The sequence below is a fragment of the Miniopterus natalensis genome, chromosome 5 (genome assembly GCF_054644295.1).
Source record: "Miniopterus natalensis isolate mMinNat1 chromosome 5, mMinNat1.hap1, whole genome shotgun sequence".
Taxonomy (NCBI): domain Eukaryota; kingdom Metazoa; phylum Chordata; class Mammalia; order Chiroptera; family Miniopteridae; genus Miniopterus; species Miniopterus natalensis.
Genome location: NC_142085.1, coordinates 38,016,250 through 38,031,473, shown reverse-complemented (window position 1 = coordinate 38,031,473; position 15,224 = coordinate 38,016,250). Strand labels below are relative to the sequence as shown.

General features: G+C 37.2%; 1 long non-coding RNA gene and 1 pseudogene across 1 annotated transcript in view; one reads left to right on the top strand and one right to left on the bottom strand.

The window, feature by feature from the left end:
• Nucleotides 1–15,224, bottom strand: part of LOC107532847 (uncharacterized) — a 195,751-nt gene that overhangs the window by 131,328 nt on the left and 49,199 nt on the right. The window lies entirely within an intron of this gene.
• Nucleotides 4,003–15,224, top strand: part of LOC148093078 (small ribosomal subunit protein uS13 pseudogene) — a 32,863-nt pseudogene continuing 21,641 nt past the window's right edge.

The following is a 15,224-nucleotide window of genomic DNA, read 5'->3' as shown; positions in this document are numbered from 1 at the left end:
AGTATAGTAATTTTTAAAAGGCACCTGTACCTTACTACAAGTTGCTTCACATAGGATTAGCCAATGACAATGGCCTGTTTCATTGACCAGCTTTCTAAATTTCAGGTGTATCTGACTGGAAAGCATCAGAGAAAAATCTATACCAAACTTTCAAAACACAGTTACTCTTTACACTCCCCAAATTGTCTAAAATTGTCTAAATGGGAGGAGTAAGAACTGTAGTGTGTTGTTTTTTTAATTGCATTTCATTCAGAGAGAGAAGAAAGTAAATGACATGTAACTCCATTAACAAAGTGTCAGGCTATGGATCTTAAGGTTTCCTGTCAGGTTCTGGTTTCAGCACCTCTGTCATTAACCATACACTTTTGATCAGGACAGCTTAATCTCTCCTGGACAATAATATAAAGATGTAGAAGTAGATGATAGCCAATGTTCTTTTCAATACTCCTGCAGTCCTACCATCTTCTAGCAAAGCCTTTTTCTATTTTTGTAACCAAATCACTTAGGATGGAGTTCAATCCTTACCCACCCCATATAGAAATCCAGTCTAAACCAAGTAGTAGGATAGGGAAGCTCTAGGGTGTGTGTGTACATAATCACACTCCATGCCCGCAGGGTTGGAAACATAGTTATATCTGATGATATAAAGCAGCCTTGAGCTGGTGATAGGTTATCATTAAAAGGATTAAGGCTTACTTTGACTTGGGCTGACATCCAAAAGCTAGATTTAATGTTAACAGCTGGAATGCTGCAGAAAATAAAAAGGGTGAGACAAATGGAGTTAAATTAGAGCAAGTGGGTGTTAAAGGCATGTTGGAATTATTTCCAACTTAGTTTAGAAATGTCTCATTCAAAGGCTAAAAAAGAAGAGCTGGCATAAATTCTCATCTATGATTATAAAATACAGAAAAATTCCTTAGGTGGAAAATTTTATCTTTCAAGGTAAGAACTGTGCCATTGAAAACTTGTGTGTTTTTTTTTGTTTTTTTTTTTGAGAGAAATGACTAATCCTGGAGCCTTTTTAGCACTTTTCAGCTTCATAGCACTTGAAAAACATGCTAATACTTAAAAATCACGTAGACCTGTTAAGTCTCAGGAGGCAGATTTATTTTTCTTTCAGCATATCTGCCGAAAATTAACTTACACGTCTGAGTAGCACAGGTTAAGGCTGATTCAAAAGCTTTTTGATGGCTGTCAGGGGGGTACCTCAAAGCATAGTCGGTGAGCTGCAGGTCATTGATAAGAACCAGGATATAAGCACCCACAAATTCTTTTCCACCTGCATCTCCATGCTCTGTGGACCATCTACATTTGAGTCACAATGGGGTTGGGAGTTAGGGGTAGAGTGCACATAAAATGCAAATTTCTGGGCCCTAATCCAGACCTACTGGAACTCTGAGGATGGTACCTGGGAACAAGCACCCTGAGTGATTCTCATACTTACCAAAGTCTGAGAAGCACTGGCCTATTTTGTGACCATTCTCAATATTCTCTAGACTAGATCACTCATTTCATGGGGGAAAAACCAACCAACCAACCAAAACCACACTTGTTCAACACTGGCCTACACTCAGTTGGGTGGTGGGAATCATAAAAACATGAGATCTTCCCTCTAGAAGGTCTAGTATGTCACATAAACATAAACAAATATGTGCCCATGTTCGCTCTGTGAAATGCCTCCATTACCACCCTCCCTGCTAAATTCCTTCCTTTCCATTCTCAAGACCCAGGTGGCATATTTCCTGCCCTTAACCCCCTCAGGTAAAGTTGATTTTATACTCCTTTGGCCCATTATTTGGACTCACTATGAAACACACAAGCTGTAGAAGTGCTATTACAGCACAAGTGAAACTGTCTCCCCTGTAAGACTGTTCATTTGATGGGCAAAAAGAATTTATCATTTATCCCTGCTTCCTGGTACAGTGCTTGGTACATGGTAAATACTAAATAACGCTTGTGTGCTCATAGCGAGTTCACAGGACTTTGGGAGGTGATGGAATTTTAAAAACATGAATTATGAAGAAATAATGAAATTAAAACACAAGATGGTTTTTGAGAGCCATAGAGATCTACATTGCACATAATAGGCACTTCGAGGGATGCTTTAGTAAATCCATTCCTTCTATGATAAATTAAAGGGTGAACCTGAGAAGTTCAAGAACTATAAAATATAGGAGCTTGACTTTTCTCCTCTTTAATTTCTGAGGGTTCAGCAAAGGCAGTTAAATACCTGCTAGTTAACTCAATGCCTTTAAGAATGTTGATTTTCACTCTCAGCCATTACCTTCTTAGTCTCCAGTAAGTACAAGTATAAAGAGTGTAAGTTTCCTTAATAATTCTTTGATGCACATGAACTGTGTGCAAACAAACATATTTCATATTTTCTAGAATTGAAAGACTCTAATATTTTAAATTACAGACTCTACACCCCCTTGTTTTACATATTCTTCTACCTTTAGGCTTTACAATCTATGGTTTACATGTTATACTAGTAATTGTCATTATATCCTGCTAAGTTATTGTATTTTAGTGATTCTAAGATGACAATTTTCCCTCAAAATTTTCACATGGCAGAAATCAGGATTTTCTTAAAATTGATCATATCTTATTTTTAATGAACTCTAGTAGCTTTATTCTTATCAGTAGTGACCCTAAGCAACTTCAAAGATCTCAAACACTATATCTAAAGCTCACCAAAAAAAAAAAAAAAAGTATTTACTTGTAAGAAATAAAGAAAAAATTCAACAAACTTCTGTATTTATATATTCCAGGGATAATATAGGAAACACAACACTTTATTTCCTAAGTGATTCTATGAAATAGACCACAAAGTTTAATGTATATCTTTATCTTTTCCCTTCATACTTGAATCAATGACTCTGTGAATGGTATTTCTTCAGAAATTAAAGAATTACTGCAAGTGTTTTTCCAAATTACATACACCAGGAACTCCTCTTTGGGTTAAGGAATGTGGCCCATGTCAGAAATATTTGAATGAAATGGGAATCCCCAGAACTAGAAAGTGAGATGAGCCTTGGTAGTTAAACTAGTTAAAATGAACACATAATGGATGCAAGTAGTCATCTGTAGAAGTCATCCAACCTAAGAAATGCTTTAATTTAACCTGGCTGGAAATCTTCAGCAATCAAGGTGATTAGAGGGTAATCACAAAGGAGCAGGTCCAGAGCAGAGATGGCAAATGCCAAAGTTTCCATAACTGGACCCATTCTTGGGAGGTGAGGTGAGAGAATGCTAGCAAAAATTTGTAGAGTTTCTCTCTCATTGAATAGACACTGAGTCTGATAGATCCAAATATTTTAATCTTGAAAAGATTATATTTCCTTTCATGAGGCAGGGGTAATTTACAAGGTTTGACCATATCCTAAAAAACTCACTGTGCTCTGATTTTATTCTCATCAAGAAAACTGATACACTGCCCATAGATTTTTTGTTTTTTGGTTTTTTTAAATCAATAATGCTTTCTATTGATTTAATAGTGGGTTTTCAGGAAAAACGCATATATCAATGTTGGTACAATATATCTGATTTAAGAAACATTGAACTGTGAAACACAACTAGAATGAAAGAGCTATAGTGAGCAGAGATTGTTACTTGATTTCTCCAACATCTATTTTTCCTTTTCTGCTTAGTAGCAACGTACTGATTTAATTCAGGACAGCAACACATGTGAGCATTTATAGATTAAAATTTTCAGGCTCTCTTGTACCAGTTATGATAATAAATTCTAGTAAATGTGATATAAGCGAAATCCAGTGAAGATCTGTTTCCCTTCCTCTTTTGCCTTCCTTGCTCCCTCCCTCTCTTGAGCTTCCTGAGATATGGAAGTCATGGCTCAAGTTTTAGCATCAGGGGCTTTCAAACAATTTTGAAGATGGGAGCTACATAGTGAAAATAGTAGGACAGAACTGAGTACAATTATTCAATCCACCACAGTTCTCAATAAAAGCCTGTTAGATAAATATAGTAGCAGTTAAAGGTGACATGTATGGTAACAGTCTAACTGAATTAGACACTGCAAATGCCAGAGAAATACCAGAAAATGCGTACAAAAAGATTCTGAGAACTGTAAAGGTGAAGGTAATCAAATCAGGGGCAGAGTGATGTTTGGATATTTATGGCGTATGAACCAGGACCCGCAGGAATGATGAGGGGAGCAAGTGGAGACAAAGGAGACGTTCCAGAGTCAACAGGGTACTACAAAAAAAAGTATACCACCACCTCAGACAGGAACTAAAAAATCATTTGTTGGTTCCAAATGAACCTGGGCTAGCTACCATCTTAATCCCCACCCTTACCAAAACTTTATCATTACTTCTTTTTTCCTTTCTTATGGCTATTTATTATTCATATTTTTATCTTTTCTTCTTCTTTTAAAGAAGACCCTTTAACATTCCTTGTAGCATTACTTCTTGAGAAATATTTTTCCCTAAGAAAAATATAGTTCTGATTTTATAAGGATATTCTAAAACCTGATTCACTTTATGGAAATTCACTTTGACAGAAAGCATCTACTTTGCTTGGAAATAGTATAGTAATGAACCAGACAGAAAACTTAGTTTCCCCAAGTAGCTAAGCAACATCCAGAGAATGATTTAAGCACTAGGAAGAATAGAGATCTAAGAATAGTCACCACTTGGAGAGAGGAAATATAGCATTATGATGGAGAACACAGGCACTAGAGCCATTTATCGTGGGTCCAAATCCCAGCCCAATCACTTTATAAAAAGGGAGTGATAATAACTATACCTACTTCATAAGTTATTCATGAGAATTAGATAAATTAAATGGAGAGTGATGAAAAATAATAAGCACTTAGTAAACATTAACTATTATCATAGGCAGATGTTTCTACCTTCTCCGCCTTTGATAAAGCAGAAGGATCAGGTAGCATTTAAGAAGAATGATCCATATAGGTGCACATGCTTCTCTAGTGAAGAGGTCAGCTTGGCCCGATAGACAGAAACTCACTGTGCACACATCTATGTATATCTGTATATGTATATCTGTCTAGAAATATTTTCAGAACGAACACAAATACACATTCTTAACATTCCTCTGGCTTTCTCTTTTGGGAAGGAATATTCCAAAGGCAAACAACTCAGCAGTTTTATAAAAAAGTAGAAACCTAGAAAATAATTCTTTGTGACTCTTTATTGGGTACATTTAAACATTGATATTGACAAAATAATATGAAAAACAATAAAGAAACACTGAGAGCATCAGCATATCTTTTCTTTATGGTGATTTCTAAATATAAATAGTTTATACGTTACTCTTTGAAGGGCCCCTTCCAAATTTTTCTAAATTAAATTAACTTTGTTTTCTCTCATAATTTCTATAAAATTTGGTTGTATACTGATCCTAGCCTTCTTAGTATTAATCTTTTAGAAATCTATATCCCCATTACGAGTTCTGGTACATAGGATGTCTGTTTAATAATAATGATAATTATTATTATGACTGATATTTAAATATTATTATATAGTTTACAAACAGCCCCTACATACATTTTTCTATTTTTCCTTTTTTCTCTCACAAAAGCCCTATAATAGCTTTGCAGTCTTGTCAGCACCACATATAATACTTTGCATTTAACAGGCTTTCAAAAATATTTTGGGGTTTAATTAAAATTAAAACTGGATTGTTTGAGTTCAATTAAAATGTTCCCACTCCCCTGAATTTTTATTACCTCTAAAGCAATTAAGAGAGGGAAAGGAGATTTTGAATGCTTTCACTTTGTTATTTGTGCATCACCAATATATTCCTAAGATAAAAAGATTAAGAAAGTATTCATTTGACCATTAAAATTGCATATAATGACAACATCTAAGCAAAGCAGGATCTTAAATATTTATTTATTTATTAGGTCAGAACACCTTGTTTTACCTAGTTCCTTTTTTTTTTTTTTAAATCCTCCCCCAAGGATATTTTTCCATTCATTTTTAGAGAGAGTGGAAGGGAAGGAGGAGGTGGGGGGAAGAGAGAGAGAAACAACGACGTGAAAGAGGCACATCGATTGGTTGCCTCCCCCAACCCCCCCCCCCCCCAAGGGTCCACAGGCCGATGCTCTGACCCCTGAACCGAACCGGCCGGGGCTTACCTGTCCTTTCTGCTTACTCACGTCCTGGTCAGCACCGTGTAAGCTCCACATTCAATGATTAAGTTATGAGAGAATGAAGAATTAAGCCAGCCCTCAGGAAAATGATGCTGTTGCTAACCCAGGACCAAGTCAGTTTTCCTCACTCAATAGTTTCTCCTTTAGAAGACAGAGCTTCCAACAGCCTTGTGGGGCCTGTTTAAATTCTGACATTTCTCAATTGGAAAATGAACTAAAGCTATCAACCCACATTTCATTACACAGATATCTTTCAATCACTAGAAACTACAGCTAAGTTATAATCTCATATGATAGCTACTCCACATGAGAAAAGCTTTCTCACCCATTATCCCCTCAAAGTCATCTGGTTTCTTTGCCAAGTCTCTTCTATTTTCACGAGCAATTTAAAAATCACTTACAACTCAGAAAATAGCTCACCTCTTATTTAGTTCTTTAAGTTATCTGTAAGCAGATTCTGTGCTATGTCAAAAACCATTTCTTATTTTCACTGGACTCAAATAGCTAACGCTTCTCTGGAATGTGAGGTCCATTCAAAATGAAATAGAATGAAAGGGAGGCTAATATCCAGAACTAGAGTTTTTTTCTTATTAAAAACAAAATTTGAGATGAGCCCTGGAAGCTAAATATTATTAGAATTAGAGGTTAAGACCCCTGGAAAAAGAGTAAAAACAGAATAGAGTTGAGTACCCAAAAGGGAAGCAATGCATCGAGACATGATTAATGGTGTGTGCATGTAGAAGATATGCAAGAAGGAGAGAGAAAGAAAAGAGGTGGTCTTGGAATCCCATTTGCAACTCAGACGTTTTTCCTGTGGGTGTTGAGGGTACAGTGAATAAAGGAAAACTCTGCCAACACTTGTGGCTGTGTTCCCCAAGCTCCGGATAGGCCAGATTCCACGTTAGGGACTGAGGACAACAATGAACACGGCAGCCCTGCTCACAGCCTAGTGGTGGAGACGTGTGTATACAACACAATATTATAGAATCAGAATGACAGAAATGCTCAAATTGAAGAAACAGAAATAATTTAAAAGAGCTATGGGGTCATAAAAGTGGGAGTAATTAATTCAAATGAAGGGGATTCGAAAAATAACAATATAAGGGTTAAAATTTAATTTGGGACTGGGAAAGAGTAGGAATTCATTTGGTAGGAAAAGGAGGGAAAGTGCATCCCAGTCGGACGGCATGAAATGAATGCCACACTCAGGAAACAGCAAGTAGTCCCACGTGGCTGGAGCGTGGGGCCTGAAGAGGTAGGAGATGATACAAAAAAGTAGGTTGGAACTCTATTGAATCAGAAAAGTTTTTGTGCTAACCATGACATGAGCACAGCTGTGCTCTAGAAAGGCCCTCTCTGGCAGCATTATAAAGACATAATTAGAAAGACACTTATGAAGAGCTTGAAGCCATTGCAATAGCCTAGAATCTAACACTGAGATACAAGGAGGCAACAAATAGGAAAGACATTAGAAGATAAATTCTATTGGCCTTAATAACTCCTGAGCTATGGAGGAGAAAGAGAAAGCAAAAGATGAAGCTAGAAAGATAACATAATTTTATAATTGTCGCTGTTGGGTACATTAACTGGGAACTGGGAAAATCAGAAGAAAAGAATGCCTTGAAATAAAGGGCACAGAAGATGGGGCTGACTTGCACTCAGTTGAAAATGTCACATCATCAGCATGAAGACAATGACGCATTATAGGAGTGGCCCTAACATGTTAGAAAGAGCAGTATTTTTATAACTTTGTGGAAATACACTTTTACTAATTGACAAGTTGCTATTACAACTGTTTAACTGATTTCCATTCTTAATTAAGTACATCATTAACTTCAGAGGTACTGATGTGAGATACAATAGCTAAGTGAGTCCTGCTTTACCAGCTTACAGCACAGGAAACTTCTCTTATTCAAAATAATAGGACTGAGTTGACACCCGTCTTCATGATGCTATGAATGTCTATTTCCCTCCTCATTACTGAATTCTAGGGATCTGTCCTTACTAGCCTTCACCGAGGGAAAATAAAACATCTCATTAATGTACCAGCAGCTCCTTCTCTCCTGCCCTGAGTCATTCTAGAAGGCAGAAGTACCCACTCGCGGCAGCCTCCACCACACTGAGGGAAGTTCCTCCCAGGGGCCCACCCAACCTGAAACTAACCCAGTTGAAGCTTCCGGAGCCCTCACATGAAGGAGCCATTTCCATGGTTCTGGGAGGGGCTCTAGCAATTTTGTATTCAGAATTTTGTATTATTTTAATATTTAAGAAGGAACCCAATATTTTATAAAGTCAGATCCATCAACACCTGGATGGGCCCTCACCCACACCCCCGCTGCTGCTCTGAGAGTGGCTTCTCCAGCTGCCGAAGGAAAAAACAGCCTCTTGGCTCCCTATCCAGTTTGTGCTTGTGCCACACCATGGCAGACCTGGGCTTCTCGGTACCAATTCTTTAGTAACAGCCCTAGAGTTTAATTGTGGACAAACGGAGGAAGCACATACTGGCCCTAAGATGCTTAGGTAATTACACACAAGGTGTGATATGATGCAGTGGTTCCCACAGCAACCCAGGGTCTGGTATGGAGTGCCAGGCGCCAGTTCCAGCCTTTTCTCTGCCAGAAGATTTACTCTGAGTCCTCTGCTGTCTTACTGCCACCTGACCTTAGATTAGAGCACCTCAGTAATCAGGATCTCCTTCAAACTTTTCCCAAAAGGCTCCTTGGCCTCTGCAAATGTGACCAACTCCTTTTTCCCCGGGAACCATCACGTGTAGTAGTGTTGAAGGTCAGTCAGCCATGCCTGTTTATCTTACGTTGATATAATGAAATGGGCTATTAAAATGTCTTTTTGTTTTTTCCTGAACAAAGAAAGGCAGCTTCAGTAATATATCTTCCTGGCTGTAAGTACACATGTGTTACAACCTTTAAATAGCTTGATTTCACTCCCTCTCCCTCACTCTCTCATACACACACACTCACACCTTGCACCATTAAAATTCTGCTTCACTGAATTCCTTTCAAAAATGATTACATAGACCTAAGTACATTTAATTAGAAACTTCATCTAATACAAACTAGGCTTGCTCACACCAAAGGCAAGCCTATACGGTTCTGGTACTCGTAAGATTTCTTTGAACTCCCCAAATGTTTCCTTGACTTTACCAAGCACAGAGTGGAAGTCTCTGGCTCTGATTACTCTGTGCACAGGCCTTGCGTTGCTTGTATGGGCCGAATCAAACCTTAACTGGAACCTAAACTGAAAGTGACTGCTTGGATTTAAACCTCAGGAGGGATGTGGGTCACTAAGGCATGTTCGGGATTTATATTTGTTTCAGAAGGATAAATGTCTCACATATTAACTTGTCTTCTAATCCAATTAACTTAAATGATGTAAGAGGTTATGTTTCAGATAAATATGATTTCTTCACTCTTGATTTTACTTGAAAACAAACAAGCACCAAAATCTCACCATATTTGAAACACTTTTTAAAAAGGTTTCCAGAGGCAATTTTGTTATCTGCTCCTTCTCAATCTTTAAAAAGTCAAGTTGGAATTGACTTTATGCATTATTTTTTAAATTGGAGGATAAGTAAACTCTTAAATAAGGTATTAAAAGAAAAAGGAAAAATCTCTAAGAAAGTTTCAAAAATGACTAGGTAGGAGGAAACTAATTCTACAAACTATTAAACATATTATGAAGTTAAAATAAATCAGTGTGGCACTGACAAAACATATTATTAACTATATATTAGCTATTATTTCCAATAATAGTGTTATGATACAAATTATCCATACCAGCCCCCACAACTATTGAGGTACCTTGAGGTTTCTGAGTCCCCTGAGTCAGAATTTCCAGTTTACAGGTTTACACTTGTGATTTTATCCAAGATTAAATATTGAATGGCTGGTCCTGACCCAGATCTTCAGCCAACTGTCTGTAAACTGCTCAGGCTATTAGTCCTTACAGCCTCTGGTGTGAGATTATTCTCCAATTCTCCCTGGGGAAATTCTTTTTTTTCTTTTTTTCTTTTTTGAGGACCCTCTTTTGCCTCTATACCAGTCCCTCAGTTCTGCTGTCTCATGATTAATCTGTTTGTCTCAGCTTTATGAGTTCTAGAAATCTCTTGCTACCCTGTCTTGCTGTTGGGGTCCTCCCAGATCTCCAGAGTTGCTATATAATTTGTTTTTAATATATATACTGTCATTTCAATGGGATTTAGGATGAAGGAGAGGCTATAAAATGTGGACTCAGTCCACTTTCTTGAAGAACTCTTATGTGGTCAAATAAATCTCCCCTCCTCCTTACAATGAGTTCTCTTTGTTATTTACTTCTATTTTTGTCTGGATAGCTTTTAACATTTGATATTTAATTCCTTAATTAGTTTTATTTTGTGCCAAATACCTAAACTGTTGCCCCAGTACCATTTATAAAATTATTTGCATCTTTTTTTCTTAAAGGAAACTCATATACATTTTGATGTAAAAACATGTCTAAAATATGGTAATTAAAATAAAGAAAGTTGTAGATAAATGTGTTTGGAAAAAAACGGAAAGAATTTTATGTATAAGGCACTATATAGTATACATTATATATACTTATATATAGACAGTAACTTCATAGAGGGCTATAAATCAAACTGTTAATTGGAGAAGAATCAGAGGCCAGAGAAGAATTTCCTTTGAGAATAATCTCACAATCAGAGACAGTGTGAACTAAGAGAAGCAGCTGCTGATAGGTGGTTGGCAGAAGAAAAGGCTTGGATCAGCTGACTGCAGCATTTGCTCAAAAATAAAACCACAGCCCTGCCCGTGTGGCTCAGTTGGTTGGGCGTTGTCTAGTGCACTGAGAGGACACCAGTTCAATTCCCGGTCAGGGCATGTGCCCAGCTTTTGGGCTTGATCCCCAGTAGGGGGCGTGCAGGAGGCAATTGATCAATGTTTCTCTCTCTCATGGTGTTTCTATCTCTCTCCCTCTCCCTTCCTCTCTCTAAAAAAATCAATTAAAAAACACACATATAAATACAAATTTTTTAAATAATAAAATGAAACCACAAGTGCACATGTTCACAAACTGAGTATTACTAGAAAACAACAGCTAATCCTGAATTGAATTCTTACTATGCCAGAAACTGTTTTAGGAGCTTAATATGAACTGACATTTAATCCTCATAACAATTCTATGAGGGAGGTACTACTTTTCACAATATTAGAGACAGGGAAACTGAGGCACAGGGCAGTTAGATAAATTTTCCAAAGTCACATAGCTGCAAATGACAGAGCCAGGATTTACCCAGTTGACTTTATATTAGAGTCCACCTTTTACCCCTGTGCTCTACTGCACAATCTAAAAGACCCTCTGCCTAGCCTGCAGCCTCTCTCCCCATCTTTCTTACAACCACCAAAATTCCCAAAGCACAACCTATATTCCAACCCTGGAAATGGAAATGAAAAGCCTCACTTGGATTAGCAGGGGTGGGGAGAATTCATCCTAAACATAAATAATACCATGTTACCTAAACATTCATCTAAAATGAAGTCACCAACCATTGGATAAAAACCTACAGTAGAGAAAATATAAACTCAAACAACAGGAAGAATTAACTCCCAAAGAAAGAGTTAAGAAAATAGAGCAAAATATTTAAAAAGTATAAGTTGTATTTGTATTTTTAGACAGAGACAAGGGGTGATATTCACACAAACTACATACAAATCAGAGTCCTCAGAAATTTAAAACATGATTACTGAGATTTAAAACTGATGAACTATGTAACAGAATGAACATAAATGATCAAATTAGTGAATTGAAAGACTAAGGAATTCTTTCAAGATGTTAGGTAAATATAAAAACATAAAAATGCTAGGAAAAATGTTGAGACAGTCACAGTAGTTCTGTGATAGTCAGAATAATGGCCCCACAAAGACGCCCACATCCCCAGAACCTGTGAATATGTTACCCTACCTGGCAAAGGGGCTTTGCAGATGTGATTAAATGAAAGGATTCTGACATGGGGAAATTATCCTGAATTTTCCATGTGGGTCTGGTGTAATCACAGGGATCTTGAGTCAGAGGCTTAAATCAACATGAATTTATTATCTTACAGTTCTGTAGTTCACAAGTCTGAAATGGGTCTCATTGGGCTAAAAATCAAGGAGTCAGGGCTGCATTCCTTTCTGGAGTATTCTCTAGGGGAAAATTCATTCCTTTGCCTTTTCCAGCATCTAGATACCATCCACATTCCTTGGCTCTTGGCCTCTTTCCATTTTCAAAGCCAGAAACAGTAGGCGGAGTTCTTCTGGCTTTCTCTTTAACATTTAAGGATACTCGTACCTACCCAGATAATCCAAAATAATCTCCCTATTTTAAAGTGAGCTGATCAGCAAGTTTGATTTTGCTATCTTAATTCTGATTTGCCACCTAAGTAGCAGTCACAGGTTCTAGAGAACCATCCCCAACATCGAATGCTCCTTGCCTTTACGATAGATCATTTTCAGCCATGCCAAACTTCTCCCTTTAGACTCTCACATTCTAATACACTTTTGGAAAGCATGGGGGGGGGGAAGAGGGGGGAGTGCTGATTAGTGTAAGGAGACATAAACCTACTGGATGCCCTGTCTAGTGCACTTTTCCTGGTCTTTGAGCTGCTTTACATTTCTGTAAGTTTTAGAAAATTAGAAAAACTATAGTAATGCAAATACATCTTGTTTATAGAAATGCAAATACTGTCCAGAGGAATGCAACTGATTGTTGCCCTACAGATATTGACCAATTTTGCCAGTTCGCAACCATTTGTCAATTTTTAAGATGGCTACATATTTTTTTCTTGTTGGATTTTCCTTTGAACCAGTAGTAATATTTTACTGTTTCTCTCATTAATTAATGAGTTAAACAAAATCTTTAACACTTTTAATTGACTCCAGAGTTCCAGATTAGTTACACCAGGCAGATTCTACTAGTGCAATTGTTGTCTAGGTGGGAAGACAGATTCTTGGTGCTCTCAACTCCACCATTTCCCCAGAATCCTCTGCATTATTTTTACAGATCACATTTTGCTCGTACATTTTTGTTTATTTCACCATTTTCCATGTTTCTATGGCACACTGTTCCAAGTGAGCTGCTTATAAACTGTGTCATAGGGTACTTTTTCCCAGTCTAAGCATAGAAGAATTTAAATCAAATTTAACGCATACATACTTCTTATTAGTATGTTCAAGCTATTCTACAATCTTATTTGATATTTTCTATGTACTATTTTTTTCTTTTGTTCTGTTTTTTTCCTGCCTTTTGTTAAGCAGATGGAATTTTGACATTTTATTTATGTTTCTCCAATGCAGGAGTACATTTTCTATAAAGAACTAGTTAATAAGTACTTTTGTGGGCCATATAGTCTCTGTCACAACTACTCAATTCTGTTGTAGCATAGAAACAGTCACAGGCAGTACATAAATGAACAAAACTATGTACCAATAAAACTTTATTTTTTAAAAAATCAAGAAGTGGGCCAGATTTGACCTACTTTGGTTTCATACCCCTGCTCTAATGTCTTGTAAGTTATACAAGAACTATTTTAAACCCACATAGTGAGTAGCAGTCTTCCTTTAGTGAACCTAAAATCAAGGACAAATGGAATTTCTTTTCTAATATTAATTGCTTAAAATTGGACCATCTTTTTTTTCTTTTTAATATTCAGATCATCTTTCTTCTCCCTTTTCCTTCACTATCACATCATACTTTTCATCACACCATCTATTCTCTTGAGAACCCTGTCATTTTCCTGAAGTCACTCCTCCTGAGGATCTACCTACCTTCTCACCATCACCCTCCTGCCCTGTTCTGTACTGACTGCTCTATTTATTGGCATGTTGCATAGCTGTTTTCCTAGGATCTCCCTTCAGTGCTGTCCTGGACAGAGGCTTCTGTTTTCTGGATCCCATTTTGTCTTCCTCTTGTTCAGTTTGCCACCTAGATATTGGAGTACATCCTCAAGGGCAATTATATTTTTAACTTGTAAAATTCTTTCATGTTCTCTATGTTGCTTTTTTTTTTCCTAATAAACTTTTATTGACTTTTCTTTGCACTCTCCCCCATGAAAATTTTACTTAGAATTATAATTTTTTAAGTTCTGTGTCCTTTAATTTTCTCTGCTTCTTCTGGGGTCAGTTTGTATATTCACTTGTTTGTTTGTTTCTCTTGGTCCTCTGTTTCATTTAGTTGCTTTTCCTCAAATATCTGATGATCTTTTGTTGTCCATTTATGTCTTTGAATGAGAAACTCAGTTGATTATCTGGTAGCTGATTCATTCTCCCCTTGAATGGCAAAGCTGATTGCAGGGCTAATATAACTGGGAACAGCCTGTCTACTGGGAGAAGCTTCCCTTTATGGTGCCTGGGCATGAAGCAGGCAGGCACGCTGGAGTTCCTAGTGGCTAAAGTAAGAAGGGCCTTTCTCTGGCAGCGGCATCTTTAGTGTTTCTCCCTCCTGGACAGGGCTGCCTTATTTCTTTAGAGGTCTGAGAGAGACATGCAGCCAAACTATACCCTCCCCAGGAACTCTCTCCCACCTGGTGTATCACTTTATTTGGAATGCATCTTGAGGATATTGGCCTCAAGTTAATACTGCTTTTCTAATTCAATTGTTAGGGCTGCTGTTCTAATTAAATTATTATCCACTTTATTGCCTTAGTGCTCTGTCCACTTCTTGGTATTTGTTCATTCTATTTTTAGAGTTTCAGTGGATCTTGTCTTATCTTCTCAGTGTTTTTTCTCGTATTTTGGGTTTCCTCAACTCTTCTCCATCAAAACCCATGATTTCTTTCTTCTGGATGCAACACACAATTTCTAGTCTGCTGATATTAACTTTACTTGTTTGCCAGTGTTGATATGACTATACCTACACACATTCTGTAAATTTAAGGAGTTTGGGTTAGGTATTTAGATAAACTGGGGAACTGAACTCAATGTCTATTTATTCTCCTTTAGGCCATCTAAGCTAATCATTTGCTGGGATCGTTTTCATCTCCTTCAAGTCCAAGTCAGAGTGTTATTATCCTTCCCTAAAAATGTTACATTGACCTTTTTTATATATTTTTATA